The sequence below is a fragment of the Ambystoma mexicanum genome, chromosome 6p (genome assembly GCF_040938575.1).
Source record: "Ambystoma mexicanum isolate Mex_15411 chromosome 6p, UKY_AmexF1_1, whole genome shotgun sequence".
Classification (NCBI taxonomy): Eukaryota; Metazoa; Chordata; class Amphibia; order Caudata; family Ambystomatidae; genus Ambystoma; species Ambystoma mexicanum.
Genome location: NC_090935.1, coordinates 1,467,459,807 through 1,467,472,689, shown reverse-complemented (window position 1 = coordinate 1,467,472,689; position 12,883 = coordinate 1,467,459,807). Strand labels below are relative to the sequence as shown.

The 12,883-nt window shown below is 46.4% G+C and overlaps 1 protein-coding gene across 1 annotated transcript in view; it reads left to right on the top strand.

Moving 5' to 3' along the window:
• Positions 1–4,580: 4,580 nt before the first annotated feature.
• Positions 4,581–12,883, top strand: part of RUFY3 (RUN and FYVE domain containing 3) — a 735,957-nt gene continuing 727,654 nt past the window's right edge. The window contains exon 1 of the mRNA XM_069626287.1: positions 4,581–4,716. The gene's annotated coding sequence lies outside the window, so the exon portion shown is untranslated. The remainder of the gene's footprint in view (positions 4,717–12,883) is intronic.

The following is a 12,883-nucleotide window of genomic DNA, read 5'->3' as shown; positions in this document are numbered from 1 at the left end:
TTATGTATGTTTACCATTCGAGATGGAGCAGTTTCAGACACGGGGCATGTTGGATTCTCTTCTTGATTTCAGTGAAGGCCTCAATTTGCTGTGATTCCCACGTGTACTCTGCTCCTTTCCTCAAGGATTTCTGAAAATAGGGGAACGAATTTCACGTAATACTCTACGAGACCCAAGAACGGGCCTGGGGCATCAACTATGGCTTGGAGCAGGTTTTTCTCTGGGCTCACTTCTTCTTTTCTAGATCCGGTAACCCATGTACTCTACTTCACGTGCTCCAATTATACATTTCTTGTGGACTCCTGCACTCTGTAGCTTGCCAAGGACTTCTCTCAGCTCTCTATCGTGGGTTTTGGCGTCTTTGGCATACACCAGGATGTTGTCCTGGAAGTGTGACACATTGTTGATGCCGTGGAGCAGTGAGTTCATCATTGGCATGCTGACGCGGCTGATGACAAACCGAACGGCATTCGTGTGTATTGGAATGTGCCGAATGGTGTGAAGAATGCTGTGAGGGGACGTGAGGAGTTGTGTAGATCAATCTGATGGTAGGCATCACGTATATCAAGTTTTGAGAAGATATTTGCTTACTTCACCATTAGTATAATTTCGTTGATGCTGGGCACATGAAAACTGTCTGTGACCACCTCCATGTCGAGGCTGCGTAGGTCTATGCACACTCTCAAGTCGTTGGAGGATTTTTTCTTTATCAGGACCACTGGGCTTAACCATTCGGAGGACTCAACAGTCTCAATTGTACCTTCATTGACCATTTTGCGAAGCTGGGATTCCAGGGCCGACCTCGCTGTTGCTGGAACGGGCCTGACCTTGTGTTTGACTGGCACAGCATTGGGTTTTAAGCGGATTTTGTGCATGTAGTTTTTTATCTTTCCAGGCGTTTTGGAGAACGGCAGGGGGAAGTCACGTCTCAGATCTAACGTTCCTCCTGAGGAGACCAGCAGCACCTGTTCGGCAGTGCTGGTGTCTAACCAGATGCTCAGTTTGTGGTGGTCGTCCCATCCCAGCACTGCGGGACCTTCGGTCGAGAAGTAGACTTTCGTTGTGGTGCATCTATCCTTAAATTCAAGTTTAGCTTTGATGTAGCCCAAGAGGTCTACGGTGGCTCCCCCGAGACTGGGCTTTTGCTTGGTGCTTCTAATCTCAACCAAGTCACGTCCTACCATGTTCTTGGATCCCCCCATCCATGTAGGTCCTCCCCATACATGTATGTCTGGATGGGGAGGATGGTTAGGTCGGACCCCGAATCAGCCAAGTCGCGTGTTTCTTTTCCATCCACCTGCACTATGCAATGGGATTTTCCTCTTCTGGCTCGAGACCAGTTTACCATGATTACCATTGGCCTATGGTCTGGCTCCTCCTCATCACTCGTTCCTCTCTCATTCGATATGGCTGAATTGATTTTCCCACGCAATACTCACTGCACAACTTTGTAATCTATACAGTAGAATGGTTTTAACATATAGTTAATTGTATATCATCAGATTCTAGGTGTGGGGAAGAAAAGACAACCCTGGCACAATGGTTGCAAAACTAAGACAGAACAAGATAAAGTTCCCAATTGGGGAACTCCCATATCTCGTAAACTTTCTAAAGCATGAAAAATCAATGAACATGATCTTTTGCACATTTCTGGACGCCAAGGACAACCTCTCTCGATACATTTGTTTTGGAATATAATTGGTCATATGAAAGATGTTATTCTAAAAAAGATTTGCTATTTTTTACCCACAATCTGTCTAAGAAGATCTTAATACATTATAATCCACTGCTTGAAAGGTTTGGCTTTTTTATTTAGCCTTACAAAGTGTGCGAGGGATGGGAGTTCCCTAATTGGGGACTTTATCTTGTACTTTTTTTCCTGCCACGTGCAGGCTACAGCAACATGACCAAATCGCCTGCACTTGGAGCACTCTTTGTTCCTTGCGGGATAGTCTTTATCGTTAGTCAGATTCTTGGTGTTGGCACATCTGTAACACTTTTAGGAATTTCTGCACTTGGGTCCTTTCTCTTTGGTAGCTTCTCATGGCTGCCTGTCTTTGCGCCCCTTCCCTTGCACAGCCACCATTTCGGGTGAGGGCCAGGGTCCGCCAACTTCTGTGCGTCTGTTCGAGGTTTCCTTCTCGGCTCTCGCTATTTGAATGGCCTTGTCTAGGTCCAGCTCTTTCTCCTGGATGAACTTGTTCTAGACTTTGCAGGAATTGGTGTGAACCACCAACATGTCACAAATGACTTGCTCCACATTGTCCCCGAATCCTCACAAGGCTGCTAGTTTTCTCATTCTGGTGATGTAATCATCAACCAGTTCAGTACCTTCTTGTTTTCTCGTGTAGAACTTAAGTCTGTGGATGACCTCATTTTCTTGTTGGAAAACCTCTTAATTATGCGCACGAATCACTTCCTTGTACACATCATCACCTTCGTCTGTGGGGGGCACAGCCTTCAAGCCTGGGAATATGCGCTGTCCTTCAACTCCCATGGCATTTAGTAGCATGGCCTTTTTCCTGGCCAGCGAATAGCCTGTACCTCTCAACGCCCCAAATAATTCAAGAATAGTGGCTCCCATTGTTGCCAGGGAATGGCAGGCCAGCTGGGACTCTGAAGGTAAGCGGGAGGGGGCGTGGCGCCCTGCATGGTTGCAGCATGGGTCGTTTCTGGTCCTCGTCACCAATTATGTGGTGGCCCCCAATGAACACAGGACACTGGATTGAGGTAGAGATGTTTATTCTGACACCTTGCATGAACAGAATGGAGAGGGGTTGCTCCAGTTCCTAGAGTAGTACTTACAGTTCAGTCCTGTTACAGCAATGCAGTTGGCTTCACTGCACTGATAATGTAGTGGATAGTATTTACATCCTTTGCCTGCTAGAGCTCCCACAAGATTTGCCTTCAGCAATGGAATTACGCTATGCAGGCACAGGGATCTGCTTGCAGGGCAGACTTTAGTTCTGAAGCTGATTTCCTTATTATAGGAGGAGCTCTGGGGCCCGACTGTCCTCCTGGTGCCTCGCTCCAACTCTCTCAGTTTTCCGGGCCGTTGCGCGCTTCCCGCGCATAGTCTCGCAAAATCTCAGCTACAACAGATCTTGCGTGATAGGTCCTCACACATACTTTGGGCAGTCTTTGGGGGATCGCTGCCCACAACTCTTACTTCATGCAGAGGGGGTGCGGTCCTCTGGGGTGCGCTTCAACTTTGTGGGTGGGTTCCACCTGTCCAGTGCAGTTGGCAACCGTCCAGTGCTTTGCGGCTGCATGAACAGTTGCAAACCATTGACGGCTTCCCTTGCGAGTCACAATTAACGACAGTAGAATTCCTGATACATTGTTTACAAAACCAGCCAATGTGTAGTTGTTCTATTTTTGCTGATGGTGTGCAGTCATAATGTCGACATCAATAATGTCGACAGTCAAAATGTCGACAAATTAATGTCGAAAATCAATAATGTCGACATACAAAAATGTCGACATTTTACATTAATGTCGACATTTTTTCGAAATGTTGTATAAATAAATAAATATATATTTATTGTTGTGTTGTATGTGTTGAGTATGAGGGGTGGGGGGTGGCAGGGGGTATTGGGTGAGAGGGGTTGGGGGGGACATCCCCATAGTAAATGATATTCTTTTTATTTATTTGTTTATTTATTTATTGAATAATAAATAAATAAATAAATATATAATTACTATGTGTTGGGAATGAGGGTGAGAGGGTGGTTGGGGGGGGTGTGGGGGGGTGTCAGGGGGGTGTTGGGTGAGGGGGGGTTGGGGGGGGACCCCCCCCATAGTAAATTAGACTCTTTTTGGTTATTTATTTATTGAAAAAATAAATAAATAAATAAATAAATAATTAGATTGTGTTGAGTATGAGGGGTGAGAGGGTGGTTAGGGGGTGTGGTGGGGTGGCAGGGGGGTGTTGGGTGAGGGGGGGTTGGGGGGGGACCCCCCCATAGTAAATGATACTTTTTGTTGGTTATTTATTTATTGAAAAAATAAATAAATAAATATATAAATAATTAGAATGTGTTGCATATGAGGGGTGGGAGGGTGGTGGTGTGGGGTGTGGGGGGTTGCAGGAGGGTGTTGGGTGAGGTGTTGATAGTGTTAAGGGTTTATAGTCATATTGTCGAAAAAAAAATGTCGACATTTTTTTTTCGACATTATGACTTTTTACATTAAAAGTATAGAATGTCGACATTATTATTTTCGACATTATTTTTTCGACATTTTTGTCTGTCGACATTTTTTTGTCGACATTATGACTATAAACCTTTGCTGATACAGCGCCTTGGTAACTCATGTGACCCATGGTTGTGAGAGATTTCCAAAGTTACAAAATAACACGGGACAGGACTCACTGATACGGAGATGGATTTTTAGTAAATCTGGCTCATTTTGAGATCATTGACACTTGTAGAGAGTTGTTTCCTGTGTGTGTACTAAAATAAATACTTCAAGTGTCAATACCATAGGCAGCCAGTAGATGGCTTAAAATAGATGTGTTTGTTCATATGGAAGAACAAGAACAAACGCCTTTTCCTACCTTATCGGACTGAGTGAACCAAAACAAACACGTGGACGTCCTCCTGCCGCTCTGGGATTGTAGGTGGATGATGGGTATTAGATTGTGTCGCAGCAAAGCCCCTGGGTCACATCTGCTTCCACCCGACATCTGGAAAACGGCGCGGATTAAGGACTGAGGTGAGTCTTCACACCTGTTCACGCACAGTGCTAACAGCCGTAAAAACGTAAATATTCATGAAAAAGCAGGTCCGAAGGGGAGCGTCGCGCTCATCCAAGAATGTCGCGCATTTCCTTGTTGCTGCGCTGGCGCCGAGAGCGAGCTGTTGTGAAACCTTCCTTGAGCTCTGCCATAAGGAAGACGTCTACTCGGGCAGGATTCTTTCCAGCACAAACTAGAAGTGGGATTTGCAGGAGGGGAGCGCAAGGGCGGAAGAACGTACAGACACCTTTTTTTTGTAAAAACTGGCCACATTTATGACACACTGCAAACTACACATTATTCTGCACAAATGTTACCCATATGGAAACAACATTAATAGCATACATCAGAAAGAACCCCATCCCCAATACATCATCGTCAGCACATCAAAATGTTCTTTTCATTGTGACAGGTGGTCCAGGGGACCATACCCTTTGCCTCCTGGGAGTTACACAGCGGTGAGGCCCCTTAGCTTGCCCGGCCTCCCTGCCATACCCTCTTTGGGGGCAATGCAGGATGCTTCCCATTTTGCACTGACACCGGCTGCCTCCTGATCCCCCCCTCAGCCACTCCGCCGGGGCCCCCACCGGCCTGAAAACCCTCTTAGTGAGAGGCAGTCAGCCCTCGCCACTGTACCTTACCAGCCTCAGGGTCCCCAGAAGGGGCAACTCAATGTCCATATGGGCCCCCCACCTCATGTGAACATACAGGTTGGGTGGGACGGAAAAAGTTTCTTTCCCTGCAGGGCAGTGATGGGCTCACATGATGGGGACCAGTGACAACGAAGTTCACGGAAGGCGAGAGGAGGACGATGCCTGCCCCTTGTCACTGTCTCTCTTTATGGCCGCCTTTCACACCTCCGGTCCCGCTGTGCCCCGATCCAGCTACAGGTGGCTCCCTGCGGCCAACGCTTGCTCTTTCCGCCGTTGCTGCACCCCCCGCCCCCGGCCCACCCATCCTGGCAGCCCCTCTATTTCAAGACTGGACTTGCTTTTGTATTCTGAAGTGTACACATTATTTTACAGGATTCGATGGCAAGACAGGAGGCTCCTATTATGCATTACAATCTTTACTCTGACATCACAGCAGCAAAGAAGAAAAAACTTTTGTAATAAAACTTTCTGAACAAAGAACTCATCACAGTTCCAATAGTGCAATGTAAAACATCCCAATCCAAAATGGAGTACAGGTCATGCCCTAAGTGTAACCAATGGGCTTAAAGCCAGTCCCATAAATGTCCCTTTCTCTAACACCAACTCCTCTTTCTTTGCTGCTGACGCCACAGCTAAGTCACTCCTCCTAGTTCTTGCCTTAGTGTATGATATATGGAGTTTAGACTGTTACTTTGTGTCATATAGAAAGAGTTTTGACCTTTATCTGCACTGTAACAGTGAAATTGGTCATTTGTTTCATTTGTTTCATTGGAATGAATTTTGCATTTGTAATTCACTGGGTGCCGCGTTCACTTTAGAATGCTGGGCTCCCTCAGTCAGTGCTACTTTGTTACGGCCTTCCGTGTGGAACGTGCCGGTCTCCAGGGAATTTCTTTCCTTTTCCCTTAGGCGGAGCTTCCGCCGTGTTGTTTTTTCATTTCGGTAGCGTCACCTGCCTCACACTACACAGGCGGCGACGCGCAAAATTCCATTCTCCCTCAGGGCAGTTTTGTTTATTGTTGCGCCTGTGAGGGCCGGCGCACGTTTCTTTCAGGTTTCCATTGTGACGCGCACGGCTTGTTAAAGAAGCTTAGCTTCTTCCCGACACACGTCACCATATTAGTGCTGGTGTTGTTTTTCACACGCGTGTCTTCCTCCCAATACGCTGCTCCCATATAAAGCCACATGCATTCAGCCTAAGCCTTTCTTGGTTGTATGCTTTCCATTAAGGCTGTCACCCTGCTAGGGTGTTTATTTTGATTAAGCCTGCACGGCTGCCATCAGTTGGTCACCCTGCTAGGGTGAATTTATATATTAAATAGCCTGCTCGGCTGCCTCCAGTACTGTAACCCTGCTAGGGTGTGTTTAGATAAATAGCCTGCTCGGCTGCAACCAGTTTCTGTCGCCTTGATAGGGTGTATATATAAAATTGCCTGCTCGGCTGATTTAGCTAGTGTGCACTTATTAGGCAGCCTCCTCGGCTGCATTTTGGTTTGTGTGGGAGTTGACAGTTCTGTTGACACAAACATTTACTAACACTGTCATGGATATGAATTTGGTCCCAGTTTCTGTGGATGCTAGCACTCAAGTGAGTTCCAAGAGAGGTGATAGTGTAGTAGACCAGTCAAGTCACCCCCCGTCTATAGCACAAGCAATCCAGTCTTCTCTGGATTCGGCTTTGTCTGGTCTCAATGATACACTGGCTTCAGTGTTTGATAGGTTGATTAATCACATTGCTGATTTTCACCCCTCTCAGGATGAGAGGCCCTCTGTCAAACCTCAGCCCCCTAAAAAATGTACCAGAAAAACGAAGCATATTTCAGGACAACTCAGTGCTTCCCCAGTCATGTCTCCTGAGTATTCCCCTAGGAAAGGTCAGAAGCGAGGGTGGGAAGAGTCTCGGCAACCCCTCTCCTCAACTCCTTGGTCAGCCCCCTCGCAGTTTCCTGCGGCGGTATCCCCTATTCCTATTTCCACCACAGATACCTCTGAGGATTCAGATTCACCCCCTAAGAGACGCAAAAGAAAGTTGACTCCTGTCCCTACACAAAAGGGTCCAGGTTAGATGTTAATGGTGTTACATTTTTTGACCCTGCCCTCATATTACACCCTAGATCGGCAGAGTGGCACCCTTCACAGGAGATTTCTTCATTCATTCTTACCTAAATCAGGTTAATTCCCAAGCTTTTTTTCTCAGGGGATCAGAACTCAAAGGGAATTCATTCAAAGTAAACAACACAAAAGGTGAGTCTGATTACCCCTCTTTCCGTTGCCCTGATGTGTCGCTGTGACGCTCAGTTACAAACTAGACATATCACATTTTGCTATTACGGGACATCATGAACCCTAAACAGGCACAGACTTGGAAAAAATAAATTCACTTTTTAATATTGTAGATAAAAAAGGGCGAAAAATGCCCTACATACAAAATTACACAATTAGACCATACAAAATGTGTTAAAAACCAAGGTACAAAAGCACTCATGGAACAGGGGGTGCAAACAACACACAAATGCTTTGTTTGTATATAAATCCCACATTTCAATCATACGAGTATTTCAGATAAATGTCGACATGTTTCGGCCATTTCCTTGTTTCAGACACTATCTCTAGTGTCTTAGATCTCTTTTCTTAGGCCATCTTCAGGACACGATTCTTTCAAAAAGGTCAACAAAGACTCTATACCCCAGAATTGATCAGCATGACCACTTTTCCTACTTGAAGGGCGGGAGAATGCAATGCAGGATAGGGGATAAGTGCCCTAATTCGGAATAAATTGTTCAGACACACACTGTGAGTTTGCACGCTGGCTCCCATGTGCAATGTCAGGAGGTTACAGATGCATTAGGGGTCCCCGAATTAGGGCACTTATCCCCTATCATGCATTGCATTCTCCCGCCCTTCAAGTGGGAAAAATGGTCATGCTGATCAATCCTGGGGTATAGAGTCTTTGTTGACCTTTTTGAAGGAATTGTGTCCTGAAGATGGCCTAAGAAAAGAGATCTAAGACACTAGAGATAGTGTCTGAAACAAGAAAATGGCCGAAACATGTCGACATTTATCTGAAATACTCGTATGATTGAACTGTGGGATTTCTATACAAACAAAGCATTTGTGTGTTGTTTGCACCCCCCTGTTCCATGAGTGCTTTTGTACCTTGGTTTTTAACAAATTTTGTATGGTCTAATTGTGTAATTTTATACGTAGGGCATGTGTCACCCTTTTTTATCTACAATATTAAAAAGTGAATTTATTTTTTCTAAGTCTGTGCCTGTTTAGGGTTCATGATTTCCCGTAATAGCAAGATGGGACATGTCTAGTTTGTAACTGAGTGTCACGGCGACACATCAGAGCAACGGAAAGAGGGGTAATCAGACTCACCTTTTGTGTTCTTACCAAAGGGAGACAGGAGTAAGTTGAGGTCTGAATGCCCTAGGCCGGTCCTTCAGGACAAGGTGGCTTGTACTCCCGAGATAGATCTGAGATGGCAGCGTTTCTTTCTTAAAAGGGTAAAGACCCCAAAAAGGGGTTGACAAGGCCTGGCGTAACTGCCAGGATAAACTATTGGATGTTTTGGGTCCAGTCACACAAATCTTTGAACTGGCTGAGGAGGCTGCGTCCTCTAATTCCCCTGTTGATGTGAGTGTTTTAAGGGGTTGGATTCAGAGGACTGTCTGCCTGCTCGGCAATGCGAATGCCTCAATCTCCAAAGAGAGGTGCAAGTCTTTGCTTATGAGACTAGATCCCAAGTTGGCGGATATGTCAGAAAGAGAAGCAGGGCCTTCTGCCCAAGGAAATTTGTTTGGGGATAGTTTTTTGAAAGAGATTTCGGCATATGTGCATACTTTTACAGCTTTGGATAAGGCTCAGACCAACATTAAAAAGGTATTTGCGCATAAGGTTTTTCCCAAGGCCAGGCGAGGTAAAGCCCGCTCTTCCAGCCGGTTCTCCCAGGACCATTCCCGTCCCCGTCAGTTTGCCTCCCGAGGCGCACATAATTCCTCATCTGCTCTGGGAGCGAATAACCAATTTTTCCCTCGGCAAAATGCGGGTTGAGAGGACGTGGAGGAAGAGGTCCCGGGAGGTCAAGAGGAGCATCAGGTACTTTCTCAAGTGTTAAGAGTTTTTTCCCACAGAGATCTAGGGGGCAGACTGGCCAGGTTCTTCCCACAGTGGGAGTCCCTCACATCAGACCCCTGGGTATTACAGATAGTCCAAAGTTATCGCATAGAGTTTTATTCCCCTCCTTGCCAGTTCGCAGCTCCCCACCCATTGGTTTTGGACAAAGTAAAGCAGTCTCTAATAGATGTGGAGGTCAAGGACCTCATTTCCAAGGGTGCAGTAGTCCCGGCCTCTTACATGGCCTCTCAGTTTCTGAGTACCATTTTCCTAGTTCCGAAACCAGATCAGGGGTTTCGCCCAGTGATAAACCTAAAGGCCCTCAATTCCTTTGTAGTATACCACCACTTCAAGATGGAGGGAATCCACCTTCTCAGGGACACCTTTCTTCCAGCAGACTGGATGGTCAAGTTGGATCTCAAGGATGCTTACCTAGTAGTTCCTGTGTTCCCTCCACACCAAGAGTTTCTCCAGTTTCAGTGGGGGAGTCGGGTTTGGCAGTTTGCCTCCCTCCGTTTAGCCTGTCATCAGCCCCATGGTGCTTCACCAAGTTGATGAAGCCTGTGATGGCTCTTCTCAGGTCCAAGGGGATTCGAATCATTATATATCTCGACGGCATGCTCCTGTTAGCCCAGAACCCTCAGAATCTGCGCTCTCATCTGGAATTTACGATGCCTCTTCTTCAGAGCCTGGGTTTTGTGTTAAATGTCAAAAAGTCCATATTGAAGCCTATGCAATGTATCCAGTTTCTGGACTTCAATATAGATTCAAAGAGTTGCATCCTGCTCCTCCCAGACAGCAGGTTGGCCAAGATAAGGAAAGAGATTCGGGTTATCCTCAAGAAGGACAACATTTCTTTCAGGCTTTTGGCCAGAGTAATGGGGATGTTGTCAGCATCCATCCAAGCTATCTTCCCAGCCCCCCTACACTACAGAGCATTACAGCGTCTGAAGGCTCGACATCTGCGCAGATGTCTTTCTTACTCTCACATGGTGGTACTGTCCCCAGAAGCCAGGTTGGAGCTCCTTTCGTGGCTCAGGCACATGGATGCCTGGAATGGGAAAGCAATTTTTGGTCCCTCTCCGGATGTTGTTCTGGAGTCCGATGCCAGCAGAGCGGGCTGGGGAGCCAGACTGGTTCAGGTTCTCACAGGGGGAAAATGGTCCGAAAGGGAGAAAGAGCTCCATATCAACTGTCTGGAATTGTTAGCGGGGTCCTTTGCAGTCTGGAGTTTTCTCAAGGATCAGGGGAATTGTTGTGCCCTCCTCCGCATAGACAATGTCTCGGCAGTGAGATATGTCAATCATTTGGGAGGGACCAGGACCAAGGTCTTAGCGGATCTGGCAAGGGAATTTTGGCATTTTTGCCTCGACCGCAATATTGTGTTAAAGGCAGAATATCTTCCGGGGATCAGCAACGAGGTGGCGGATTGGAACTCCAGACACCTTCAGGACAGAAGCGACTGGATGTTAGACAAGGGCCTCTTTGCCAAGATAGAATCTATATGGGGTCCGTTTGCAGTGGATCTGTTTGCCTCGAGGCTAAACTGTCAGGTGCCCATGTTCTACAGTTGGAGGCCAGATCCTGGCGCTCTAGCTACCGATGCGTTCCTACAGGAATGGTCGGGTCAGAGGTTGTATGCCTTCCCTCCTTTTGCTCTGATAGCCAGGGTATTGGTTCAAGTTTGCATGCAGGAAGCCACACTAGTGATACTAACCCCCCTTTTGGCCTTCTCAAATTTGGTTCCCAGCTCTTCTAGAATTGTCGGTGGAAATTCCTCGTCTTCTTCCCTTTCATCCCCAGTTGCTGATAAGCCAGGGAGGGCTCCCTCACGAGCTGGTCCTTCAGGGGCACCTCTCCCTTATGGCTTGGAAGATTTCAGTTCTTCCTGGTGCTTCCGAGGACTTTCGCAGGACTCTGTGTCAGTCACCAGGGACTCTTGGGTCCCCTCTACCAAGCTGGGATACTCTTCAGCATGGAACCGCTGGGTTAGCTGGTGTGTGGTTAGGCACCTCGATCTCGTTTCTGCCCCTCCTGTAGAGGCAGTTCATTTTCTGGTGGATTTATTCAAAGAAGGCAAAGCCTATAGAACCATTAATGGCTTCCGATCTGCTATTTCAGCGGGGCACCTTTTGGGAAAAGGGGAACCTGTAGGTAGGCATTTTTTAGTGCGAAGGGCCCTTAACTCTATTCGTATTAAGGTTCCTCCAAAGCCGAAGTATTCGGTTCTTTGAGATGTTAATATGGCTTTAGATCTCTTCTGGTCCTGGCCGCCTAATGAGGATCTGTACTTTCAACAGTTATTTTCCAAGCTAGCAATGTTGTTGTGCCTGGTATCTATTAAGATAGTGTCTTTTATCAGAGCTTTAGACGTGGACAATAGAATGTTTACCCCTCAGGGGGTTACCTTTTTTGTTTCACGGAGGACTAAATGTATGACTTCCTCAATATCGTATTCAGCCTTCCCAGAAGACAGTAAATTGTGTGTTATCGCATGTTTGAAATGTTTTGAATTAAAAACTGAAAGTCTGAGACCTCAGAATACCTCTTAGCTGCTGATTTCCTATAGAAAGCCCTATAAACCAGTATCCCCTTCGACTTTAGCCAGATGGATTAAGTGGGTCATGCGGGAGGCGGGAGTTGACATTTCTTCATTTGGTCCCCATTCGGTTAGGGGTGCTATGGCCTCTAAAGCCGCTTTCCTGGGCGGCAGTCTGGAACAGATTCTTAAAGCAGCTGTTTGGTCACGATAGTCAACTTTCAAAACGTTTTATCATAAACGCATTGCTCATGTGGCTGTTGATGTTCTGCAAGGGCTTTGAACTTGCATAATAAGAGCCTCCTGTCTTGCCATAGAATACCTAATCCCCCACACTAGCGTGAGATGGGGGTTTAGAGTCTATTAAAGACAAGGAGGCGAATATTATAACACCCGCCCACCCTTACTTGTTGTTTGGTTATTTCAGATTTCGGGTGAGAGGTCCTGGTTGAAAGGAGATCGGTTCAAGTTCGGTTTGCGGAACAGTTCAAGTTTCGCCTGTATTCAGTTGGATCATCACTCCTTGTGCTACGCGGATAGTTTCTACAGTGGACGTCCGAGGAAGAACAGCATCAGAAAGAGGAGTTGGTGTTAGAGGAAGGGACATTCATGGGACTGGTTCTAAGCCCATTGGTTACACTTAGGGCATGGCCTGTCCTCCATTTTGGATTGGGATGTTTTACATTGCACTATTGGAACTGTGATGAGTTCTTTGTTCAGAAAATTTTATTACGAAAGTTTTTTCTTCTTTGCTGCTGTGATGTCAGAGTAAAGATTGTAATGCATAATATTCGCCTCCTTGTCTTTAATAGAATCTAAACCCCCACCTCACAC